At 41.1% G+C, this 26,496-nt stretch overlaps 1 non-coding gene across 1 annotated transcript; it reads left to right on the top strand.

Moving 5' to 3' along the window:
• The first annotated feature begins 7,918 nt into the window (after positions 1–7,918).
• On the top strand, positions 7,919–8,025 carry LOC117198199 (U6 spliceosomal RNA). The gene has a single exon (XR_004479229.1). It is a non-coding gene; the product is annotated as a U6 spliceosomal RNA (small nuclear RNA).
• The last annotated feature ends 18,471 nt before the right edge of the window (positions 8,026–26,496 follow it).

Below are 26,496 nucleotides of genomic sequence, written 5' to 3'. Positions count from 1 at the left end.
TCCCCCATTACTCCACCCTCCCCCATTACTCCAAAAGCTGGAGGGGCAGGTTAGCACAGACTAACAAAACGTTTACTGAGTGTGCATTGAGGTCTGGGCACTGTGCTGGGCCCCTGTGAGTTTCAGTGATCCTTAGCGGTTACCTGGTTCCTTTCCTGAAGAAAGGTCTTTTCTAACCTCCCATCACATGGGAGCCCAGAGATGGCAGCCACTGGCTTACATGCAGGTCCATTGTTGTCTCAGAGGGGTTCAAGTAGGAAGGACATTTTCTCCTAGTGATCAGCCTGTTTCCTGGGCCTGGAATTGCCTGTTCTTCTGAGCCCAGAGGAATAAGTCCCTTGTAGCTTCTTATGGACACATCTCTCTGGTATGCCATCCTCTCTTTCCCAGGCCTTCTTTCTTGGTCCCCTTGACTGCTCTGAAGACAGGTTTCAGCTTCTCACTGTCTTGGGCACACTTATCTTGTAGTCCTTATGTTGTATGATAAAGAATTTGTCTGGTTTTTGTCTTGGGTTTCTGGGATGAAGCTTCTAAGCTCTTGAAATTTTCCAAATGACAGGAGAGTCTTTGTTATTAATGGTGGCCCTTGAACCACACCTGAGTTTAGGCTAATAAGATGACTCAGGGGACTTCCCTGGTGGCACAGTGGTTAAGAATCTGCCTGCCAATGCAGGGGACATGGGTTTGAGCCTTGGTCCGGGAAGATCCCACATGCCACGGAGCAACTAAGCTCATGTGCCACCACTACTGAGCCCACGCTCTGCAACTACTGAAGCCTGCGCACCTAGGGCCTGTGCTCTGCAACAAGAGAAGCCACCACAATGAGAAGCCTGGGCACTGCAATGAAGAGTAGCCCCTGCTTGCCGCAACTAGAGAAAGCCCACATGCAGCAACGAAGACCCACTGCAGCCAAAATAAAAAACAAACAAACAAACAAAAACTTAAAAAAAAAAAAAGATGACTCAGGATGGGCTGGTCAGGCCAGGAAGACCATGGGATTGGGGCTTTGAGCCATGGGATATTAGCCCAAACTCCCAACCTCTGGGGATGGAAGAGGGGCTGGAGGCTGAGGTTAATCACATGGCAAATGATTCAGTCAACCATCCCTATGTAATGAAACCCCAGTAAAAACTCTGGACACTGAGGTTCAGGTGAACTTTCTGGTTGGTGAACACCTTGATGTGACAGGAGGGTGATGTGTCCTGATTCCAGGGGGAAGGCTATGGAAGCTCTGCATTTGAGCCTCTCCCAGACCTTGTTTTATGTGTCTCTTCATCTGGCTGATCCTGATTTGTATCCTTTATAATAAAACTATAAGTCTAGTGCTTTCCTGAGATCTGAGTCATTCTAGTAATTGACTGAAACTGAGGGGCTCATGAGAACCCCCAAATTTGTATCCAGCTTGTGTCTGAAGTAAGGAAAGGCTTGTGGAATCTGATGCTAGCTCTTGGTGGTTAGCATCAGAACCTAACTGAAGTATTGTACTCTGGCTCAATAATCCCAGTAAAAATGTGGCATTGAGCGTGCAAGGGGACAGTAGCCTCTGTTCCTTGGTGTGGGAGCCATGTTAGTGTAACCTAGGGTACCCCCAATACCATGGGCTAGGACAGCCCCCTGTTCCCTCTCACATGAGCTGTGGTCGAGACTGAGTTATTTGGTGATAAACTCCTTGGAACACCTGCAGGGGCTCAGGCAGGAGTTTGGCAGCAGCGTAATTCCAGACCTTCACACTTCTTTTTTGTGGGGGGGCTCACTTTAGATTTATTTATTTATTTTGAGCTGTTCAGAACATTTATTACTCCAGAAATGATTTCTTTTATGAGTATACACTTAGTGGACTTTTAAAATTAAAAAAAAAAAAAGAAAAAACCTTGATTTGCCATAAATAAATGAGAGGTTATAGGGAATTCTCTGGTGGTCCAGAGATTAGGACATGGCGCTTTCACTGCGGGGCCCAGGTTTTTTGTTTTGTTTTGTTTTTTTATATTGCAGATTCTTATTAGTCATCAATTTTATACACATCAGTGTATACATGTCAATCCCAATAGCTCAATTCAGCACATGACCATCCTCACCCCACCATGGTTTTCCCCACTTGGTGTCCATACATTTGTTCTCTACATCTGTGTCTCAACTTCTGCCCTGCAAACTGGTTCATCTGTACCATTTTTCTAGGTTCCACAAACATGCGTTAATATACGATATTTGTTTTTCTCTTTCTGACTTACTTCACTCTGTATGACAGTCTCTAGATCCATCCACGTCTCAACAGATGACTCAATTTCGTTGTTTTTTATGGCTGAGTAATGTTCCATTGTATATATGTACCACATCTTCTTTATCCATTCGTCTGTCTATGGGCATTTAGGTTGCTTCCATAACCTGGCTATTGTAAATAGTGCTGCAATGAACATCGGGGTGCATGTGTCTTTTTGAATTATGGTTTTCTCTGGGTATATGCCCAGTAGTGGGATTGCTGGATCATATGGTAATTCTATTTTTAGTTTTTTAAGGAATTTCCATACTGTTCTCCATAGTGGCTGTATCAATTTACATTCCCACCAACAGTGCAAGAGGGTTCCCTTTTCTCCACACCCTCTCCAGCATTTGTTGTTTGTAGATTTTCTGATGATGCCCACTCTAACTGGTGTGAGGTGATACCTCATTATAGTTTTGATTTGCATTTCTCTCATGATTAGTGATGTTGAGCATTCTTTCATGTGTTTGTTGGCAATCTGTATAACTTCTCTGGAGAAATGTCTACTTAGGTCTTCTGCCCATTTTTGGATTGGGTTGTTTGTTTCTTTAATATTGAGCTGCTTGAGCTGTTTATATATTTTGGAGACTAATCCTTTGTCTGTTCATTCGTTTGTGAATATTTTCTCCCATTCTGAGGGTTCAGACCTTCACACTTTTTGTCCTAAAAACCAGGCAGAACAGTGGAGACCCTGAACTTTCCCCCATCCCCCAATAACAAAACAAAGCTCCACCTTTGGTGAATCTAGGAGACAGAGTGAGGTAGGAGATAGATGTGCCCCTGGGCCAGACAGCTGGTGTTTGTCAGGTGGAGTAAAACTGAAGCTTTGTTCTCACCCAGACACTTCAAGGACAAAGCTAGTGGCAGAAGCTGAGCTCTGCTAAAGTAAAGAGATAAGGTGCCCACCCCTGAGGTCAAGGAAAACTTCCCTGTCTGCACATGTGCAGGAAGGCTCCTTGGGGATCAGAAAGGGAGGTGGCGCCACCCCATAATATGTATGGACATACACCCATAGGCCTCTGCAGTGGGATCCATCTTAGGAAAGAGTTGTGCAGGCATCTTGGGGAGGGTCCTAAGACTAGTCAGGTGTGAAAAAAAGAAACAAGATAATTGGCCAAATGTAAAAAAAGACCCAGAAGAACTGTCCTATATAAGTGATTTAAATCACCTCTTCATGCACTCCTCATTCAGGACGCTTGCACTCCTCTCTGGGTGTGTATTTCTGCTTTAAATAAATAAACTGTTTCTCTGTGTGCTCTCCCATATGTTGTGCTCTGTCTCTAACAATAAACTTTTTACCTGTTTTGAAGTTTTTGCCTCCTTGAAACATTTTTGCTTTCAAATGGAGTAAGAATCAGGGAACTTTGCTTCTAGCCTCTAGCCCCTGGTGGACTGGCAGCTAGGTTCAATCCCTGAACAGGGAAGTAAGATCCTTCTTCAAGACTACTGTCCCTCCAAGAACAAGAAGAAAGCTCCAAGCCTCAAATTGCATTTAACTGTGGCCAAAATCTCTCACAGTGGAGCACTAGGACTGGCAGAGAAGCAGGGGGAGTGGGGAAGAGTCTAATGAGCAGTCCTAGAAAGAGAAGGCCTCACCCTGAGAAGAAGCTGCCGTGATAAAGATTGAAAACCAGCTGGAGGAGGTTGAGAGAAGATGTGGATGGGCCTGGAGGAGGCCCAGATGTGGCCAACCTAGGGATAACTGCTTTGGAAAAAGAGTAGATCTCTGGAAGGCAGGCTCAGTGTCCCTTGGAAACAGCAGCTGCTGGTGAAAGAATTGAAGGAGCTCAGAGGCTGGGAAGGCACCCTTCCTTAGGATGATTTGCTCTCCTTTTTCCAGTGTCTTAATGTAAACCATTAGGTTACTGATTTTAGATCTTTCTTCTTTCTTAATACAGACAGTAATAGCTATAAATTTCCCTCTAGGCCCGCTTTAGCTGCATACCATAAGTTGTGGTATGTTGTGTCTTCATTTTTATTCATCTCAAAGTACTTTCTGATTTTACTTTCAATTCCTTCTTTGACCCACTGGTTATCTGGGAGTGTGTTGCTTAGTTGTATTTGTGAGCTTGGGGGAGCCCTTCTAGTCTGGTGGCCTGGCTCTGCAGAGATATAGGTGAAAGAAACTGTCCTTGGGAGTCACAGAGGAGGGAGCCCTGGAGCCATGTCCCCCAATCCCACTAACACCCAGGACTCCCCTGATAATAGCTACTCCAAGAAAATAGAACTCACCTAAATATCAGCAACATAATAGGTATTGCAGCACATTCATAAGAATACCGTAAGAAAAATCCTGAAAAGGGACAACAGAATTATTCTGCAGATGAAGAAAATACATCAGAAAAAATGCTGCTAAAGGAGGGGGAAAATTGTACCCTGACCGTACAACATACATTAATAATAATAACAATACCTCAATGAAGTATTTGCAGCTTTGAAGAAAGACAGCAAAGCAGAAATTTAAGAACTTAGGAAAGAAAAAGCCAAACGAGAGGAGGAGATGGGCCGATAGTCAGTGGACATTAGGGCCGTGTGGAAGTTAGGAGAGAAGCAGAAGAAAATACAAAATCACAAATGAACACAAAATTTAAAGGAGCTCAAAGGAGAATAGAGCAGAAAGCATGATAAGACATATAGAGGTTATCAATGAGGAAAGAACTTGAAACAGAAATAAAGTGATAAAACAGATTAGAGAATCAGTACAAATTGTGAAAGACTTTGAAATGGGCCAAAAGAATTATTGGGCATCTTCAATGGAAAACTATGCTTTGGAGTGGGATAGAAAACTAAGCACTACCTTCTGGATTATTCCCGCATGTGTCTGCGCCTTTCATTGTCTTTGTGCTATTTTATAATTTTGTAAATTAAAGATAACCAATAGCAATGCAAATGATTTTAATCTGTACATATGCAAATTAATTCTTTATGATGGAAGAACAATTGACCCCCCATTTTTGTAGGCAGAATAATGCCCCCCCCAAATGTTCATGTCCTAATCCTTGTAACCTGTGAATGTGTTACTTTCCATGGCCTAAGTGGTTTTGCAGATGTGATAAGTTAATGATCTTGAGATGAGGAGAGTCTCCTGAATTATCCAGGAGGGCCCAATGTAATCATAAGGGTCGTTTTGACTGGTCAGTGTTAGAGAAGGAGAAGTGTTAGAGAAGGCTACAGGCCTGAGCCAAAGAATGAAGGAAACCTGCCTAAGCTGGAAAAGGCAGAAATAGATTCTCCCCTAGAGCCTCCAGAGGGAAACAGACCTGTCCACCCATTTTAGACTTCTTGACCTCTGGAATTGTAAGATAATAAATTTGTTGTTTAAGCCAGTCAATTTGTGATAGCAGCAGTAAGAAACTAATACATACACCCCTAAAAAGGTCAATTTTATATCTATTTGTAGATTCATTTCAGGCTTTATGTATGTCTCTGTCCTTTGAATTCTCCTTTAAATTGGTTGCAACATCTTACTGATTTTATCATTAATCAATGAGTTAAATTAAATATTTTAATGTATTTATTTTATATTTTTATGAATTCATGATTTCAGTCTTTTAAAAAATTTATTTTTGACAATGTTGCCAAGACCATTCAATTGGGGAAAGGGCAGTCTTTTCAACAGTGTTGTGAAATGGTGCTGGGAAAATTGGATATCAACATGAAAAAGAATGGACTCTACCCTTATCTAACATATGCAAAATTTAAGTCAAAATGGATAAAAGACCTAAATGTAAGAACTAAAACTATAAAACTCTTATTTATTTTTTTGGCTGTGTGGTTTGTGGGATCTCAGTTCCCCAACCAGGAATTGAACCTGGGTCACAACAGTGAAAGCACAGAATCCTAACCACTAGACCACCAGGGAACTCCCAACTATAAAACTCTTAGATGAAAACATAGGGGAAATTTTCATGACATTGTATTTGGTAATGATTTCTTGGATATGAGACCAAAGGGACAGGCAACAAAAGAAAAAAATAGACAAATTAGATTTCATCAGAATTAAAAATTTTATGCATCAAAGGATACCACCAACAAAGTAAAAAAGTAATGGGATGGGAAAAAATATTTGCAAGCACCAGTTTGATAAAAGACTGATATCCAGAACGTATGGAGAACTCCTAAAATTCAATAACAAACCCCCCAAACAACCCAATTCAAAAATAAGCAAAAGACTTGAATAGACATTTATCCAAAGAAGATATATAAATGACCAGTAAGCACATGGAAAGATGCTTAATATCAGTAATCATAAGGGAAATGCAAATTAAAATCACAATGAGATATCACTTTACACCTATTAGAATGGCTATGATCGAAAAAACAGAAAATAAGTGTTAGTATGGATATGGAGAAAATGCAACCCTTGTACATTGCCGGTCGGAATGTAAAATACATTTGGCGATATTAAAACAGTCTTCCAGTCTGCTTCTGGAAAGATGGAGTAGATATAATTTTCCCTATTCCTCCTGCTAAGTGCAACTAAAACTCCTGGAAGTTATTTATAAAACAGATGTAAGAAGACTCTGAAAGGTAGAGAGATAAAAGCAGACTGACTAAAAGACTCAACAAAGCCTGCTCTCTGTGGCCAAAGGACTAGAAAGAGACAGCCTAGCAAGACAGAAAACTTTTAGATAATAACCACTTTACTTCAGCCAAACTCCACAGAAAAAAAATGATGGCCTCACCCCCATCTCCATCGTTAAAGGCTGTGAAGAAAGCCTAGACTTCATTCTTGCCAAGCTGTAATGAGATAGCTCAATCTATGCCCCCATCAGAAGCTTGGTGGCAGAGAAGGCCAAGTGAGGAGCCGGGACTTGTATCCTTGTTGGGTGAAAACAAAGCATTACCACCCCAACACCCTGCTTGTCAGTGGAGACCACATGGGGAGCCTGGACTTCCACCTCCATTTCACCTTTGCCTCCTTGTTGGGGTGTTGTCAGAGGAGGCCTGAGGGAGGGTCAGGAATTTAACAATTGCTCAGCAGTAATGAGGCCGCCTCCTCAAGGGGATCAGATGTGGGTTGCGGTAATAAGGTATTCCTTGCCCTCCTGGCAGGGTGGTTCATTGGAGGCTTAGTAAGGAGCTTGAACTCCCATCCCTGCCCAACAATAACAAGGAGCCCCTTCTCCAACCTGGGTGTCAATGGAGGCTGAGTGGAGAACCTGAACTTTTACCCCACTTGGTATTAATAAGGCAGCATTCCCTTCCCCACTGGAGTAGTGTCAGAGGCAATTGGCTAAAATACAATATTTAAGTAAGATCCAGAGCCCTATAGCATAATCACCAAAACATCCAAGTTTCAACAGAAAATCATTCATCACACCAAGAAACAATAAGATCTCAACACGAGTGAGAAAAGACAATCAACAGACACCAACACCAAGATGACATGGATGTTAGAATTATCTGACAAGAAATTTAAAGCAGCCTTCATAAAAATGCTGCAGTGTGCAAATTATGAATATGCTTGAAACAAATGAGAAAATAGGAAGCCTCAGCAGAGAAATAGAAGATATAAAGGAGAACTAAATGCGAAATTTTATAACTAAAATGTACAATAACAGCAACAACAAAAACCTCAATGGATGGGTTTAATAGCAGATTGGAGATGATAGGGGAAAGAATCAATTAAATCAATTAACTTAAAGACAGAATGATATGGTGCTCGCTTCAGCAACACACATACTAAAATTGGAATGATACAGGGAAGATTAGCATGGCCCCTGTGCAAGGATGACGTGCAAATTCATGAAGTGCTCCATATTAAAAAAGAAAGATAGAATGATATATATTGCCCAATTGAAATAACAGAGAGAAAATACAGAGCGATAAAAAAGAACAGAGCTTCAGGGACATGTGGGTCTATAACAAAGATCTAACATTTATGTCATCAGGAGAAGGCATGGGACTGAAAAGTATTTGAAGAAATAATGGCTGAAAAATCCCCAAACTTGGTAAAAAACATACATCTAGATGTAAGAAACAACTCTAAATAAGATAAATCTGAAGAAAGCCATGTCAATATGCAACAGAGTCAAACATCTGAAAAATAAAGACAAATAAAAAATCTTGAAAGCAGCTAGGGAGAAACAATATATTACCTGTGGAGAAAAACAATTCAAATTACAGCAGATTTCTCACCAGAAACCACGGAGACTAGAAGAAAGTGGTACAATATTTTTCAAGAGCTGAAAAAAAATGACTGTCAACCCAGAATTCTGTCAACCCGATGAAAATATGCTTCAGGAATAAAGGATAATCAAGATATTCTCAGACGAAGGAGAATTTGTTGCCAGCAGACCTAACATAAAAGAATGGCTAAGGAAGTTCCCCAAACAGAAAGAAAATGAAAAATGGTGGAATCTTGGAACATCAAAAAAGAAGAACAATGGAAAGAGCAAAAATATAGATAAATACAATAGACTTTCCTTCCTGATTTTTCCAAATTAGTTTTGATGGTTGAAGTAAAAATTATAACACTGTCTAATGTGGGTCTCAATATATATAGAGGTAACATTTAAGACAACTATAAATAGTAGAGGGTAAAGGGACTTTAAAGGAGGTAAGGTTTCTTTCACTCAAACTGGTAAAATAGCAATACCATTAGACTGTGATAAATTATGTATGTATAATGTAATACTTACAACAACAACCACCAAAGGGCTCTACAAAAAGATACATTCAAAAACATCAGAGGGCTTCCCTGGTGGTGCAGTGGTTGGGAGTCCGCCTGCCGATGCAGGGGACACGGGTTCGTGCCCTGGTCCGGGGGGATCCCGCGTGCCGTGGAGCGGCTGGGCCCGTGAGCCATGGCCGCTGAGCCTGCGCGTCCAAAAAAAAAAAAAAAAAAGAAAAGAGGGAAAGTCTCAGATCAATAGTCTAAGTTTTCACTCAAGAACTTAGAAAAAGAACCCAAAGCAAGCAGAATGAAGGAAATAATAGAGATAAGATCTGAAATTAGTGAAACTGAAAAGAAAAAAACAACAGAGGAAATCAATTAACAAAAAGCTAGTTCTTTGAAATGATCAATAAAATTGACAAAGCACTGGCAAGGCTGACAAAGAAAAAAGAGAGATGACACATATTACTAATATCAGGAATAAAACAGACCCTGTGGACATTGAAAGAATGAAAGGGGAATACTATGAACAACTGTAAATACATACATTTGACAATTTACATGAAATGGACCACTTCCTTGAAAACACAAATTCCATACTCACCCAATATTAAATAGTTAATTGAATTAGCTCTATCACTATTAACAAAATTTAGTTCATAATTAAAAAACTACCCCAAAGGGAATCTCTAGGACCATGATTTCACTCCTGAATTCTTTCAAACATTTAAAGAAGAATTAACACCGATTTTACACAATCTGTTCCAGAAAACAGAGGAGGAAAGAATACTTCCCAACTCATTTAATGAAGTCAGTATTACCCTGCTAACAAAAACGAAGACAATGCGAAAAAAAAATAGAAAAGAAAAAAAAAAGAAAAAGAAAAACCTACAGACTAGTGTATATATCCTTCATGCATATAGACAGTATGTATATATCCCTCATGCATATAGATGCAAAAATTCTTTTTTCTCTGCTAATTTAGTTTTATTTTACAATTTCAGTTTTATTGAGGTATAACTGACATATAGAATTGTAAGATATTTCAAAAATTCTTAACAAAATATTAGCAAAGAGATTTCAGCAATTTATAAAAACAATTATACACCATGATCATATAAAGTTTGTTCTAAGGATGCAAGGTTGTTTCAACATTCCAAAATCAATTAGTGTAATCTGCTATATCAACAAAATCACAAGATTGTATCAATTGATATAGAAAAGCATTTGACACATTTCAACATCTATTCATGATAAAAACTCCTAGGTAACTAGGAATAGAGGAGAACTTCTTCAACTTGAAAGAGAACATTTACAAAAAACCTGTAGCTAACATCGTACTTAGTGGTGAAAGATTAGATCCTTTCCCCTTAAGATCAGGAACAAGGCAAAGATGTCTGCTCTCACTGCTGCTATTCAACATAGTACCAGCAGTTCTAGCTACTAAGTGAAAAAGCAAGGTGCAAGATAGTGTGTAAATTATGTTATCTTTCTGTAAGGAAAGTATGGAAAACAGGAATAAATATATTTGCATTTCCTTATGTTTGCATAAAGAAATATAGAAAACTAATGAAATGATTACCTATAAAGAGGGTGTGGGAGTTAGAATTCTCTGTATATTTTTATACTTATTTTATACCACTTAATGTTCTTTTGACTTTTGAACCAATGTAAACATTCAACATATTAAAAGCCAGTTCAGGTGGTAGGGAGGGAGTGGGAATGGGGAATGACTATTGATGTGAATGGGGTTTCTCTTAATGATATTGAAAATGTTCTAAAATTAGATGGTGGAGATGGTTGCACAACTCTGTGAATATGCTAAAACCACAGAACTCTACACTTTAAATGGTGAATTTTATGGTATATGAAATGTATCCTGATAAAGTTGGAAAAAAAGGGCACACATGCACACCAAAAATTTCAGAAATGAAGAGGAGATAGACTCAAGATAAAGCAAAGACAATAGGAAAATAACATGGAAGATTTGATGCCCTTAAATCCAGAACTTTCTAAAAACATCTAGAAAATACAATTAAACAGCACTGGCTCAAGGAGGAAGAAAAAAACCCTAATAATATTTAAAGAAACTAAATTATTAGTAAACAATACTTTGTAAATGAAACAACAGACTGAGGTAAGTTTAATAAAACTTTTAAGGAGAAGATCATTTCAGGGTTATATAGAATCCGGAAAAAAATACTCTCCAATTCAAATTTTAATACTAAAATAACCGAGATACTAAAACTAGACAAAATTAGAAGAAAAGTAAATCATAGGCCAATCTACTCCTGAACATGGGTGCAAAACCCTTCTAAGTAAAATATCAGCAAACTGAATCAAAGCAATATATATATTAATATAAGCATGTCAAGGTTGTAATATTCCAGAAACTCAATGTTGAGTTAGAAAGTCTACTAGTGAATTCAACACATTAATAGGCTGAGGGAGAAAATAGCAAATGATATTCTCAATACATGCACACAAAGAATTTGATAAAATTCAAAAGCTGCTCATGATTAAAAAGAAACAAAACCCTGGGCTTCCCTGGTTGCGCAGTGGTTAAGAATCCACCTGCCAATGCAGGGGACACAGGTTTGAGCCCTGGTCCAGGGAGATCCCACATGACACAGAGCAACTAAGCCCATGTACCACAACTACTGAGCCTGAGCTCTAGAGCCCGTGAGCCACAACTACTGAAGCCCATGTGCCTAGGGCCTGTGCTCCGCAACAGGAGAGGCCGTGGTGGTGAGGGGCCCGTGCACCACAGCGAGGGGTAGCCCCCACTCGGCAACTAGAGGAAGCCCATGCACAGCAGCGAAGACCCAACACAGCCAAAAATAAATAAATAGATTAAAAAAAAAAACCCTAATGAACTTTTGGCAAATTAGAAATAGAAGAAGCTATATACTATATGGCAAACATTACACTCCAGGGTGAAATGCTAGAGGTAGTTCTTAGCCAATCAGGAATAAGATTGGATACCCAGTGTGCTCTTTCCATCTGGTATTGTCCTATAGGTCCCAGACAGTGCAGACAAAGAAGAAAAAGAAATTCAACATAAAGGATTAGAAAAAGGAAACCAAATAGTAATTATTGTCTGATGATATGCTTGTATAAATAGACCTCCTCCCTCCATTTAGAGACAGAAGACTGGAATTTATAAGGTAGTTTAGCAAGCTGCTGGATATATAATCAATAAACAAAAATCAATTGTCTTTGTATATACTCCAAAAAACAATGAAAATAAATAAATCTACTAAGGCAACAAAAATATGGGGTGGTTAACAATAAAGTCACAAATATTTTGCAAGGGACTTTTAAATGTCACAGTTCCAACAGCCTTGGGTCCAACCCAGGCATGGCAATGGAGGAGAGAAAATGTGGAGTCTGGGGCTGTCACCTCAGGCACAGTCTTCTGCTGTGGGATTTTCTGGTACCAGCCTCCAAGATAGAGTCAGAATGTCTTGAGTTAAAGAGAATATTAAGTAGAGCAGCGGTCCCCAACATTTTTGGCACCAGGAGCCAGTTTTGTGGAAGACAATTTTTCCACGGACCTGGTGGCGGGGGGGATATGATGGTTCAGGCGGTAATGCGAGTGATGGAGAGCGGCAGATGAAGCTTCGCTTACTCGCCCACCACTCACCTCCTGCTGTGCAGCCGGTTTCTAACAGGCTGCGGACCGGTATGGGGGTTGGGGATCCCTGAAATAGAGGACGTAGGAATCTGCCCAGCAGCGACTATCCTAAAAGCTGGACCACTTCATCCTGCTTTCCCCTAGTTGCAGCTGGTGGCGTTGACCCAGCAGGGGCATCTCCAATCCCACCTAGACCACTCACCCTCACCAGATGTGCCTGCCGGGCCCAAGGGGAACAAAGGGCTTTGGCGGCCGGCCTGGTATGTTCCAGCCTCAAGCTTCCATACATATTTTTAAGATAAATTTAATTTTGTGAATAGGTAATACATTTGTATTGTTAACCAAACCAAACCAAAAAACCTTGGTGATGGGTTACAGATGGGACACAGAGCTTGGAGCAGGAAGCAGCTTATTTGGAGTGAGCATCACTGGCTGTCTCAGGGCTGCTGTCCCAGCATCCCTTTCCTTTGTAGCTATCTTCTGCCTCATTCTCTCACTCTTCCTTTTATCCTTTGACTCTGTCTCCTGTAAAAATTGCATTCTCTGGCAACCTCCTAGAGGAAGGAAGAACAAAGACAGCGTTTCCTTAAACTGCTCTTCCACCTGAGAAGACAGCCCAGCTCCTCCTGTTCCCTGGGCCTGATGTGACCAAGAGGCAGGTGATGGGTCTAGCTAACCTCCAGGGCAGATTTCTCCTTGTGTTCCTGACCCCAGTCCCACCCCGTGAGCCATTATTGCCTTCCCTACATGGGGGGACAGGCAATGGGCGACCGTGGGAGCACGACTAGCCCATCAGGGTTGTCTACACCAGAGATGTGGGGGACTTCAGAATGGAGGTAGTTGATCTTCTTTGGTTGCTGGGGTGCAGGTGAGGGAAGCCACCATGAGGGGTGTAGTCCTGGTTTAGGAGCAGATGGGGAGGGGCATTATGGTCCAACAGCAGCACTGCAAAGGCATGAAGGCAAAATGTGCTTGGGGCCCACATTTCAGACAGGGTTCAAAGCCTTCCTGGTCAGGAATGCACTGCCTGGCTGGCACAGACAGAAGAGGACTACTGCACTCACAGTGTTTCCTTTCCACGTGTGCTTCCTCCTGGGGACCTGGGAGGGACTGGGGAGGAGGCCTGTGTGGGTGGCTGGAAGGCCAGGGTCCCAGGATAAGGAGAGCCTGAGAACAGAGATCTGGCAGAAAGCGAGGAGCCTCCTCCCCGCAGTCACTTGGATCCTGTTTGGGACCCTGGGCAGAGGTGGCAGCTAGTTGTCACCGTGGTCTTGGTACTGAGCCTGGAGCAGGACTGGGGGCTCTGCTCACCCAGTCCCCTGACCTTGTGTGGCTCAGTGAGTTTCTGAACTATAGGCCAACTTCCCATTAAAAGCACCCCAAATTGTCCGGAGCAAGAAGGTGGTATGTTGTGATAATAGCCTCAAATTTCTGGAGTGGGCAGTGGCCTTGGGTTGTTGGCCTTGTCATTCCAAGGACAGGGAGAGGGGTTGTTCCTCTGGGTAGTGATGGATTAATGACAAACCTTAGGAGTCTGGGTGTCCTTGCCCTTTAAATCAAGCCCCAACATAGAATTTAGCATTTTCATTCTGATTGGAATTTAGGGCTTATTATTGCCACTAGAACCATCCCAGAGAGTGTGGCTTAAATGTCAAGATATATTTTTCAGGTGCATAAGACATCAAAGATCACAGCTGTCTGGAAGAGTGAATTTTAATTAGCAAAGGGATCCCATAAAATCTCACCAGCCCTGATGAAACAGCCATGCCAGGCTTTGTTCAGCCCCGGTATTTATTACATACTCAGATGGCTGGTGATAGTATCCAAAGGACCTCGGGACTGTGTTAGTGGGAACCGGTTTTAACTTTCAAACCTTATCTGTCAAGTCCCTTATGCCAAATACCTCTGGAGAAAGAAAGAGGGCTGCATAAAGGCACTCTATGAATACCTAATAGTGTAGTGTTGCCCCTAGGGTCTTCCATGTACTGTGCTTCCTTAGCAGTTAATTTATATGGTCTAGAAAGAATTTGTTCTTTGAGGGCTTGGGGAGCCACTCACATTTGGAAAGGAGCCCCGTTACTAGTTCTTACTTCATTTTCCCTCACACCTGCTTTCTCTACTCCCACTCTTTGAGTCCTCAGCACTGCCAGAGAAAGCCAAGGGTATCCTCTTCTGTGATGCCAGCAAAGACTCATCCAGTTCAGTGACCGTCCAGCCAGCCCTGCCCTGGTAGCTGGATACTCAGAGATGAGTGGGGATGTCTTATGCTTTGAAGAACTCACAGTCTCCTGATGTGTAAGCAAGCCGACTGTGACACTGAATGACAAGGTACCCTGGCTACAGTGTGACTGAGGTAGGCAGTGAACACAGAAGAAAACTGAGGAAGGTGTGTGAGTGTGTGTGTTGGGAAGGTGGTGAACTCACTAAGTAAGAGCTGGATTTTACAAGATGAATAAGACTTTACTAAGCAAAAGAGGGGATATTACTACCGACATTACAGAAATAAAAAGATTATAAAGGAATATTATGAACAGCTATTTGTCAATAAATTAGATGACAGATGAAATGAACAAATTCTAGGAAGACGAAGTGCAAAAGCTGACTCAGGAGGAACTCGAAAATCTGAACAGACCTATAGCACATAAACAGATTGACAACAAAAGAACAGGCAGCAAAAGGAAAAAGAGATAAGTTGTACTTTGTCAAGAACTTTTGTGTTGTGAAGGACACCATCAAACATGTAAAAATATTTGTATATACAATAGGGCCCTGTATTTAAAATATTGAAGAACTCTTACATTTTACTAAGAAAAGACAAATAACCCAATTAAAATGGGCAAATGGGGAATTCCCTGATGGTCCAGTGGTTAGGACTCCACGCTTCCACTGCAAGGAGCACAGGTTTGATCCCTGGTTGGGGAACTAAGATCCTGCATGCTGTGCTGCATGGCCAAAAAAAAAAAAAAAAAAAAGGACAAATGATCAGAATATACATTTCTTCAAAGAAGATATACAAGTGGCTAATAAACACATAAAAAGATGTTCAACATCATTAGCTATCATGGAAATGAGAGTAACATCGACATATATACTCTACCAATGTAAAATAGATAGCTAGTGGGAAGCAGCAACATAGCACAGGGAGATCAGCTCGGTGCTTTGCGATGACCTAGAGGGGTGGGATAGGGAGGGTGGGAGGGAGGCTCAAGAGGGAGGGGATATGGGGATATATATATACATACAGCTGATTCACTTTGTTATACAGCAGAAACTAACACAACATTGTAAAGCAATTATACTCCAATAAAGATCTATTAAAAAAAAACCACAATGAGAACCACTTCATACTTGGCTTGGCTAGAATAAAAAAGTCACATAACAACAAGTGTTGGTGAGAATGTGGAGAAATTGGAACCTTCATATACTGATGGTGGGAACATAAAACAGTACAGTCATTTTGGAAGACAATATGGCAATTCCTTGAAAGGTGAAACATGGAGTTACAATATGACCCAACAATTCCACTCCTAAGTATATACCCAACAAAAGTAAAAACATGTTCACACAAAAACTTGTACAGGCATACCTTGGAGATATTGTGGGTTCGGTTCCTGAATACCATAATATAGAGAGTCACATGAATGTTTTGGTTTCCCAGTGCATATAAAAGTTATGTTAACACTATAGTCTATTAAGTGTGTAATAGCCTTACATTAAAAAAACAATGTATATACCTTAATTGAAAAATACTTTATTGCTAAAAATTGCTAACCATAATCTGAGCCTTCAGTGAGTCGTAATCTTTTTGCAGTAGTAACGTCAAAGATCACTGATCACAGGTCGCCATAACAAACATAATAATGAAAAATTTTGAAATATTGGGAGAATTACTAAAATGTGACACAGAGACACAAAGTGAGCAAATGCTGTTGGAAAAATGGCACCAATAGACTTGCTCAACACAGGGTTGCCATAAACCTTCAATCTGTAAAAATTTCAATATCCTTGAAGGCAATAAAGTGAAGTACAATAAAATGAGGTATGCCTGTACAGGAATATTCATAGTAGTTTTGTTCATAATAGCCTCAAAGTGGAAACAACTCCAAAATCCATCAACTGATGAATGGAACAAAATATGGTATACTCATACAGTAGAATATTATTTGGCAATAAAAAGGAATAAAGTTCTGATATATGTGACAGCATGGATAAACCTTGAAAACATTATGTTATGTGAAAGAAATCAGTCATAAAAGACCAATTATATGATTCCATTTATATGAAACGTTCAGAAGAGGCAAATTTACAGAGACAGAAAGTAGATTACTGGTTGTTTAGGACTGGAGGGGAAAAGGGGATGAAGGCTAATGGGTATGGAGGTTTGGGGGAGAGTAATGAAAATGTTCTAAAATTGATTTTGGTGATGGTTCATAACTCTGTGACACACTAAAAACCATTGAATTGTACACTTTAAAAAGGTGAACTTCATGGTATGTTAATTGTATCTCAGTAAAATTGTTAATAAAAAAAGAATTCACTAAGCAGTAAGAAGAGCATGCTGGGCTGGGGAACGGCATTATAAATGGGTGTGTTTGGGAACTTGGAACATTTGATGTGATGATGGCAGCTGGCAGTGAGTTGGGGGCACTGGTGTAGCAGAAAACGAGAGCAGTGGGCATGGGCTGGAGCACATAGGCTGTGGTGCCTGGATTTTCTTTGAAGGCCATGAAAAACATGAACAGGAGGGTGGTAAGCAGAAGAAAGACTACTCCAGAATGAAGAGCATGTGGCTGAGGCCAGGGCTGAACCGGGGCAGTGGGTGTCAGGCATGGGGAATAGGAGGTGGATTTCAGAGCCAGGTGGAAGGTACTAATCTTTTCACAGCTGTCTTGATTTTATTTTAATTGGAAAAGATGACAGAAAAACTCAAAATGGAATTTGAAAACAAACCAACAAATGAAAAGCCTCTGAACAGTCCTCCCTACCTTCAATGAATGCTCCTTTTCCTTGGAGAGTTGTGGCTGGGGATCACCGTCAAGCTACTTAACTCTTTTTTTTAAATTGATTTTTAAAATTGAAGTATGGTTGATTTACAATGTTGTGTTAATTTCTGCTGTATGCAAAGTGACTCGGTTATACACATACACACATTATTTTTTATATTCTTTTCCATTATGGTTTATCCCAGAATATTGAATATATCTCCCTGTGCTATACAGTAGGACCTTGCTGCTTATCCATTCTATACGTAATAGTTTGCAACTACTAACCCCAACCTCCCAGTCCATCCTGCCCTCAACTCCCACCTTTTGTAACCACAAGTCTGTTCTCTATGTCTGTGAGTCTGGTTCTGTTTTGTAGAGAGGTTCATTTGTGCCATATTTTAGATTCCACATATAAGTGTGGTATCATATGGTATTTGATACCATGTCATATGGTATTTGTCTTTCTCTTCCAGACTTACTTCACTTAGTATGATAATCTCTGGTTGCATCCATGTTGCTGCAAATGGCATTATTTTATTCTTTTTTTATGGCTGAGTGATATTCCATTTTATGTATGTATCATATCTTCTTTATCCATTCATCTGTTGGTAGACATTTACATTGTTTCCATGTCTTGGCTATTGTGAATAGTGTTTTTATGAATATAGGGGTGCATGTACCTTTTTGAATTATAGTTTTGTCCAGATATATGCCCAGGAGTGGAATTGCTGGATGATATGGCAATTCTATTTTTAGTTTTCTGAGGAACCTCCATACTGTTTTCCACAGTGGCTGCACCAACTGACATCCCTGCCAACAGTGTAGGAGGGTTCCCTTTTCTCCACACCCTCTCCAGCATTTGTTATTTGTAGACGTTTTAATAATGGCCATTCTAACCAGTGTGAGGGGGTACGCCATTATAGTTTTGATTTGCATTTCTCTAATAATTAACCATGTTGAGCATCTTTTCATGTGCCTATTGACCATCTGTATGTCTGCTTTGGAGAAATGTCTATTTAGGTCTTCTGCCCATTTTTCGATTGGGTTGTTTGTTTTTTTGTTGTTGAGTTGTATGAGCCGTTTGTATATTTTGGAAATTAAGCCCTTGTTGGTCGCATCATTTGCAAATATTTTTTCCCATTCCATAGGTTGTCTTTTCATTTTGTTGATGGTTTCCTTTGTTGTGCAAAAGCTTGTAAGTTTGATTATGTCCCATTTGTTTATTTTTGTTTTTATTTTTACTGCCTTGGGAAACTGACCTAAGAAAATATTGATACGATTTATGTCAGAGAATATTTTGCTTATGATCACTTCTAGGAGTTTTACAGTGTCTTGTCTTTAAGTCTTTAAGCCATTTTGAGTTTATTTTTGTGCATGGTGTGAGGGTGTGTTCTAACTTCATTGATTTACATGCAGCTGTCCAACTTTCTCAGCACCACTTGCTGAAGAGACTATCTTTTCCCATTTTATATTCTTGCCTCCTTTGTCAAAGATTAATTGACCATAGGTGTGTGGGTTTATTTCTGGACTTTCTATTCTGTTCCATTGATGTATGTCTGTTTTTGTGCCAGTATCATGCTGTTTTGATTACTGTAGCTTTATAGTATTGTCTGAAGTCTGGGGTTATGCCTCCTGCTTTGTTCTTTTCCCTCAGGATTGCTTTGGCAATTCTGGGCCTTTTATGGTTCCATGTAAATTTTAGGATTATTTGTTGTAGTTTTGTGAAAAATGTCGTAGGTAATTTGATAGGGAACGCTTTAATTCTGTAGATTGCTTTGGGTGGTATGGCCATTTTAACGATATTAAGTCTTCCAATCAAGAGCATGGGATATCTTTCTGTTTCTTTGAATCATCTTTAATTTCCATTATGACAATTTTATAGTTCTCAGCATATAAGTCTTTCACCTCCTTGGTGAGGGTTATTCCTAAGGCTACTTCTTGAAGCCTCGGTGTCCTACCTCGGTGTCCTAGCCTACCTGCCTGAGAGCCGTAGTGAATGTTAAATGTGATAGTATATGTATGTCACTTAGCACTGGTCCCAGCATAAAATGAGGGCCAAATAAAGACCCATTCTTGCCCACACATGTGGTTACTTCTTGTATACTTGGAAGGATGAGATGGATCTCATTCTGAGTTCTTCTTTCCCTTAATTGGGCATCATGTGTGTTTTTTTCATACTGTGTGTTTGTCTGTGTGTGTTTCTGTTTGTTGATATTGAGGAGGAGTTTTTTTTTTTTTAAGTGGGAAGATGTACAAAAGAGACTATTTACTTTAAGCTTTTATTTATTTATTTTTAATTAATTAATTAATCCTTATTTTGGTCTCCTGCACTGTCATGGAGAAGAGATGTGAGCTTAAGGTTTTAATATTCATGTGTCTATTATTCTTTATATCTTCTGTAATTTTTGCTTTATGAATATTGATGCTATGTTATTTGTTATTTAGGTATCATTATCTATGTTGAGAATTGCACCTTTGACCATAACAAAGGGCCAGTCTTCATATTAATTAATGTTTTTCACCATGAACCCAACCTCCTTTATACTTTTTCTCCTGCATTTCTGATATAAGTTGCTCATACTTTTATGTTTATCTTTCCCAATTATTCTGTTTTAGTTATATCTCTTGTACCTAGAGTGGAGTGGGATGTTGCTTTTTGGGACATTTTTGATTGCGTAGGTTTTTTTTTTAGAATTACAAAAAAAATATTTATTTATTTTTGGCTGCGTTGGGTCTTTGTTGCTGTGCATGGGCTTCCTCTAGTTGCAGTGAGCGGGGGCTACTCTTCATTGTGGTGCACGGACTTCTTATTGCGGTGGCTTCTCTTGTTTCGGAGCACGGGCTCTAGGCACGCGGGCTTCAGTAGTTGTGGCTTGCGGGCTTTAGAGCTCAGGCTCAGTAGTTATGGCTCACGGGCTTAGTTGCTCCACGGCATGTGGAATCTTCCCGGACCAGGGCTTGAACCTGTGTCCCCTGCATTGGCAGGTGGATTCTTAACCACTGCGCCACCAGAGAAGTCCCAATTGTGTATTAATCTATGTACTAGCCCACATGACAAGTGTGTTTTGTCTTAGTTTTGTCATATGATTTAGTTTTTAAGGCTGTTAAAAAACTCCGTATATTATCTGTCTTTTTATGTGTATTTCTTCCGATAATTAGAAAGGTATCTATTATTATTATTGTTTTTATTGAGATAAAATTGACATGTAACATTGTATGAGCTTTAGGTGTACAACATAATGATTTGATATACGTACTACTTAGTCTTTATATCATTTTAAGGCCACATCTGATTCTATTGTGCTGGTGTGTCATCATTGCTTTTTAGTAAATCTTGTGTGGTAGACTGAGATTGTCTCTAATTTTGCAGAGATGCTCTAAGCATCTCTGTGTTTAGTCCTGGTTTTAGTCAGGACTCTTTGGTTGTAAGTGACAAAGATGACTTGAGTAGCTGAGGGATATTGGTCCCTAGGCCTCCTGGGGGAAGGGCCTTGCCCAGGAGCCCCATGTGCACCAGTGCACAGATTTCATCATGCCCTTGCCAGCATCCAGAGCTACCATTTAACTTTCCTATTCTTTGCTAATTTAATGGATGTAAAATGAAACTTCAATGTAGCTTTAATTTTAATAGCAAGGGGTGAAGATGTCTATGGATTTGTTTGGTGTGGGCTCTTTCTCCTGTGGTGGGACTGTGTTTATTCCTTAGCTACTGCCCATGGGGCTGCTTTCAGACTGTGCTGGAGAATTGGGGCACAGGGCCTGGCCTCCACGTGGTCTTCCCATTTCTCAAGAATATACAGAGCACGTCTCCAACTGTGTAGCAAAGGCCAGTGTGTTCTGCTCCCACCATGGGGCCAGCTCTGTTTCTGTGGGCTGCCTGAGAGGGGCCAAGGAGGTGATAAGTGAAAATCCATCACAACTTCTGGAACCAACTCAAAGGACACACTCGATGCAGGAACACCAGCAGGACTCAGCCAAGCTCAGAGATGTTGTCAGGAGAATGATTCCATTTCAGCAGATGCAGTCCTTGTGTGGGGAGGTCTTTGGAGGATAGCTTACAAAAAGCCTAAAAACTGTCTGAACGGTATTTGTGTAGGAGGAGAGAAGGAGAAGGGAATTTGGTCTTTGCTTGAATCCAGTGTCCTTTGTGTTCTTCTTTTGTGGGGTGTCTGTGCAGCAGCTTCACCCTCAATTGTTTATTTTCCTCTTTTGGACAGAGCTGTGAGCAAAACATGACAAGTGGTGCTTGGTGTGGCAGGAGTATAAATCAGTAGTGGGACCTTGGTTTACACAGTGTCTTATACAGTGTCATCTATGTCTTATACATATGTCTTTTACTTGAATAACAACCTTTAGATTTCAGGAATTCCTGAGTGTGCTTCAGTTTTCTAAAATCTTTGAATGGAAAATGGTTTATAAGATGAATAGAAAATTTTATCTGATTAGTAATATTTTTCCTTATTAGAATTTTGGATTTCAACTCTGCAGTGTAACTGCAGGCACATGCCCTGGGTCTCAGCTACATTTGGGTGTTGGGATCCCTTTGCAAGAGCAGCAAAGAGGTTTGGTGTGAAAAATAAATCCTCACCCAAAATGAAACTTCCTCTGCTCTGATTTCTCTCATAAGTTGGATCTTATTTGCTTTCTATTTTTCAGAAATTCCTCAAAGCATGTGGTCCATCAAGAGCATCATTTTTATTTCCCCATATTGTTAGGGGGACTTATTCATTTGAAAATGCTGTTTTCTCCTGCTATTTCTTAGCTATTTTGGAAGTAGGGGATATGATATGAATATGGTTCACCATCTTGTATTGGCCATCTCTGTTTGGCTCATTTAGCTTTAAATATTTGATCCATGAGAACTTTATTTTAGTGAAAGGAGTATGGTTGTGACCTGGCATTAAAGTTTTAGTATTATTTTTAACTGATTAAATTTCCAGTTGTCTTAATGCCTTTTATTGAATGAGCTATGTTTGCCCTCTGATTCAATGGTTCTCCTCTAACACATATCAAATCCCTGCTTGTACTTATACTATTTCTGAACTCCCTTGTCTGCCCCGATTTCTCATTCTTGGCGGTGGTGCTGGGTGGGTTTATCACATCCAGGAGAGAGTGCTAGTCCTGCTTTGTCACTTTTGGTTTCCAGAAATTTCCTGGATATAACTTTATTTTCCTTCTGATAGATTGGCTTTTATTTATTTAAATGCCAACATTTTATTTATTTTTTAATATTTATTTATTTATTTATTTGATTGCACCAGGTCTTAGTTGTGGCTTGCGGGTTCCTTAGCTGTGGCTCGCCAGCTCCTTAGTTGCAGCACATGGGCTCCTTAGTTGTGGCTCCAGGGCTCCTTAGTTGTAGCATATGAACTCTCAGTTACAGCATGCATGTGAGATCTAGTTCCCTGACCAGGGATTGAACCCAGGCCCCCTGCACTGGAAGCATGGAGTCTTATCCACTATGCTGCCAGGAAAGTCCCAATATTGGCTTTTAAATCTCTTCCTTTTCCAAAAAAAAAAAAGAGAAGAAAAAAGTAGAACAAGATACTATCCTAAACCAGAAAGAAAGAAAGGAAGGAAGGAAGGAAGGAAGGGAGGAAGGAAGGAAGGAAGGAAATGTCAAACCAAACCAAACTTCAAACCCAACCAAATCCTGTTAGGATTTTGTTTAGGATTGAATTAAGCTTATAGTTAATATGGGAGAGAATTGAGATCTGTATTAGTTTTCTAGACTTCAATGACAAATTGCCACAAACTACATGGCTTAGAACAACAGAAATTTAATCTCTCACAGTTATGGAGGCCAAAGGTTTGAAATCAAGGGGTCAGCAGGCCCTGCTCTTTCTGAAGTATCTAGAAGAGAATGTGGTCCATGCCTTCCTCTTAGTGTCTGGTGGTTACTGGCAGTTCTTGGCATTAATTGACTTGTAGACATGATTCCAATCTCTGTCTCTGTCATCACATGGTGCTCTCCCTGTGTGTCTCTTGCCCTTTTCTTATGACACCAGTTGTTTTAGATTAAAGACACACCCTACTCCAGTATGACCTCATATTAACTAATTACATCTTCAATGACCCTATTTCCTAATAAAGTCACACTCTGAGGATTCAGGAAGAATATGAATTTTGGGAGGACACTCAAACCCTGTAGAACATCTTTAAAATTTGTATCAGTATTGTATTCAAGAACAAGGTATGTCTATTTATTCAGGTCCTCCTTTACATCATTTAATATTTTTTTCATACAGTTCATTCCTAGTTGAAAATTTTTTTGTCCTTTTTGTGAATGATATAGTTTCTTCTGTTACACAAGCTAGTTGGTATTTTTCTATGGGAAATCAATCTTGTTTTGGATATAGATTTTATAACTCAGTGTATTATCTTTTTATTTTTAGTAACTTTCAGTGAGTTCTCTTGAGTTTTACAGGTTTGTAATTGTATCATCTACAAATAATGATACTATTGCCAACTCTCTAAGAATAGTTAAACTTTGTATTTTGTTCTCACATTTAATTGTGAGATTCCAGACTTTGGCTAAAGTGGTATTTTGAGGTCTTCACCTTCTAGAGTTACTTCTCATCTGGATGGAGCCTGGGGAGGTGAGAAGACAGCTCAGGTTTTCTGGGTAAGGCAGGCTACTCCTCAGGCCAACCACTGTCAGCATTAGAATCCACCAGGGCATCTGGGAGCTACTCCCGCACCCCTGGCAGGCAAGTACCAGGGGTGGACAGCTGCTTATGCCTGCCCTGAATCTATGACTCCTACCTTTGTAGGGTAGTAGACCTCACTCCTCCCCCATCCAAGTCCATGTTTTAGGCTGACTCCAGTACTCTAGGCATGGCCAGTCACTGTATTCCATTCCCTGGGAATGGCAATTCACTTGGGGCAGGGATGGGGGGTTGCACTCAACTCAAGCCAGGGCTGGGCAAGCTAATTTTGGGACTCTTTTTTTTTTTTTTTTTGTGCTACGCGGGCGTCTCACTGTTGTGGCCTCTCCCATTGTGGAGCACAGGCTCTGGACGCGCAGGCTCAGCGGCCATGGCTCACGGGCCTAACCGCTCCGCAGCATGTGGGATCTTCCCGGACCGGGGCACGAACCCGTGTCCCCTGCATCGGCAGGCGGACTCTCAACCACTGCGCCACCAGGGAAGCCCTTGGGACTCTTTTTTATGAGGAAGTCTCTGCCTTGTGGACCTGAGATGGGGAAAGAATAGCCCTGAAACTACTAGGGCTACACATGAAGGACAGCCTGCCTGAGGCTCAAACTAGCAATAATGACACCAAGTTATAACAGCATCATTTACTTATCTGGATGCAGCCACACCTGCAACTAGTTACTCTTAGATTTTTAAGGTACATGAGCCAATAAAGACCTTTTCAGTTATGTCATCTTGAGTTAAGTTTTCCACTTTCAACTGGAAGACACTTGAAAGACATTCACCCTATTAATCTCTTGTCTTAAGCTTGAGAGGTTAAACCCAGGGCTGTACTCATCTGCTGTTCGAAAACAGTGTGGTCATGAGACATTTTGTATTTACTCACTCAAATAATATGTGTCGAGCACCTACTATGTACAAGTGCTGTTCAAGCCCTCGGGATACATCAGAGATCAAAACAGAAAATGATTCCTACCTTCATGGAGCTCACTTTTTAGTGGGGAAAGTGGGTAATAAGCACTAAAAATTAATGAATAAATTATCTAAGATGCTACAATATGATCAGTGCTGTGGGAAGGCAAAGAAGGATAAAGTAAGGGGGATGAAGAGGTGTTTTCGGCATTAAAAAGGGTGGTCAGGTTAGGCCTCATTGAGAAGGTACTTTTTGGGCAACAGTAGGTGGGGCATGAGGTCTGTTACTGGAACACCCCCCACCCCCCTGAACTTGGGGCAGGGAGGAGGTGGTAGAGATGGAGAAGCAGGTGGGTTTGCTGAGGATAATTAGGAGCTAGAGCTGGCAGGACTGTGTGATGAGCAGAACACCAGGGAGGAGGGCAAGGGAGGTTTGAGATGACTCCTAGGTCTGGGCCATTTGTCAGATGGGCCTGGATAGAGCAGGGAACTCCTGTCCTCAGGCAAGAGCTGAGCGTGTTGAATTGCGGTGTCCTGGAGACACCTAGGAGATCTGGACAGGCCCTGCCTCCCATGGGGCTGGTCTCATGGACTGGGCCCTGGTGTCCTTTCCATTATGTCTTGGCTGCTGTGTGCATGTGGTCAGCATCCCTCTATATGCATGGTTGCTCGAGCTGGGAAGTGGGCTGGACAGTTGTGGGCCTGGTCTCAGGCCTGTCAGCTCCTGGTCCCCTCCCACTCTCCCTGCCCACTCCTGCGCTCAGCTGCGGGCCAGGCTCAGCTGCTACTCTTGTGTCTGGCCTTGGACGGGGACCCCGAGTCTGTTTCCCTCTTGGGCGGCTTGGGCAGGCAAATCCAGAGCACCTGCACTGAGAGTGTCAGGACTGCGCCGGGGGTCTCCCAGGACTCCTTTCCCTCTCCTCTCTCCTCCCTCAGCCAGCACCCACGAAGTCCACACACTCCCGTTCATGTTTGTTGTTCACATTTCTCTGACGGATTTATTTGCCCTCATTTGCATAAGAAATACCACACTCCCCAACTTAATGAGCAGGCCCATCTGGCAGCGCAGGCCTCCTCTCGGCTGAGAGCTGTGCGGCCGTGAGCTGTTATAATTAGGCTGTTCCCTTTCAGGATTGAGGAAGGACTGTCCGAGCGAGCAGGTTCTTGACACAGCCCCTGAACCAGGGCTCTCCGCAGCGGGCCAGAGCCGGCTCCCTGGGCTGCTGGCTGTTTCACCCGTACGCCCATCTGCTTGTGCCGTCTGGGTTGGCCCTGCTTCTCCCGAACTGTCCTTGGCTGGGCCAGGGCTTGGCCACCATCAAAGTAGGCATTTCATAGTAATATTGCAGAATCAAGCTGGTAGCAACCTCATGGCCACTTGGTTGAGCTTGTCCCAGGATGGAAGCACTGGAATTCTAAAATATGATGTC

This window comes from Orcinus orca, chromosome 3 (assembly GCF_937001465.1).
Source record: "Orcinus orca chromosome 3, mOrcOrc1.1, whole genome shotgun sequence".
NCBI lineage: Eukaryota > Metazoa > Chordata > Mammalia > Artiodactyla > Delphinidae > Orcinus > Orcinus orca.
The sequence above is the reverse complement of the archived record's forward strand: the minus strand, read 5'-3'. Positions and strand labels throughout refer to the sequence as shown.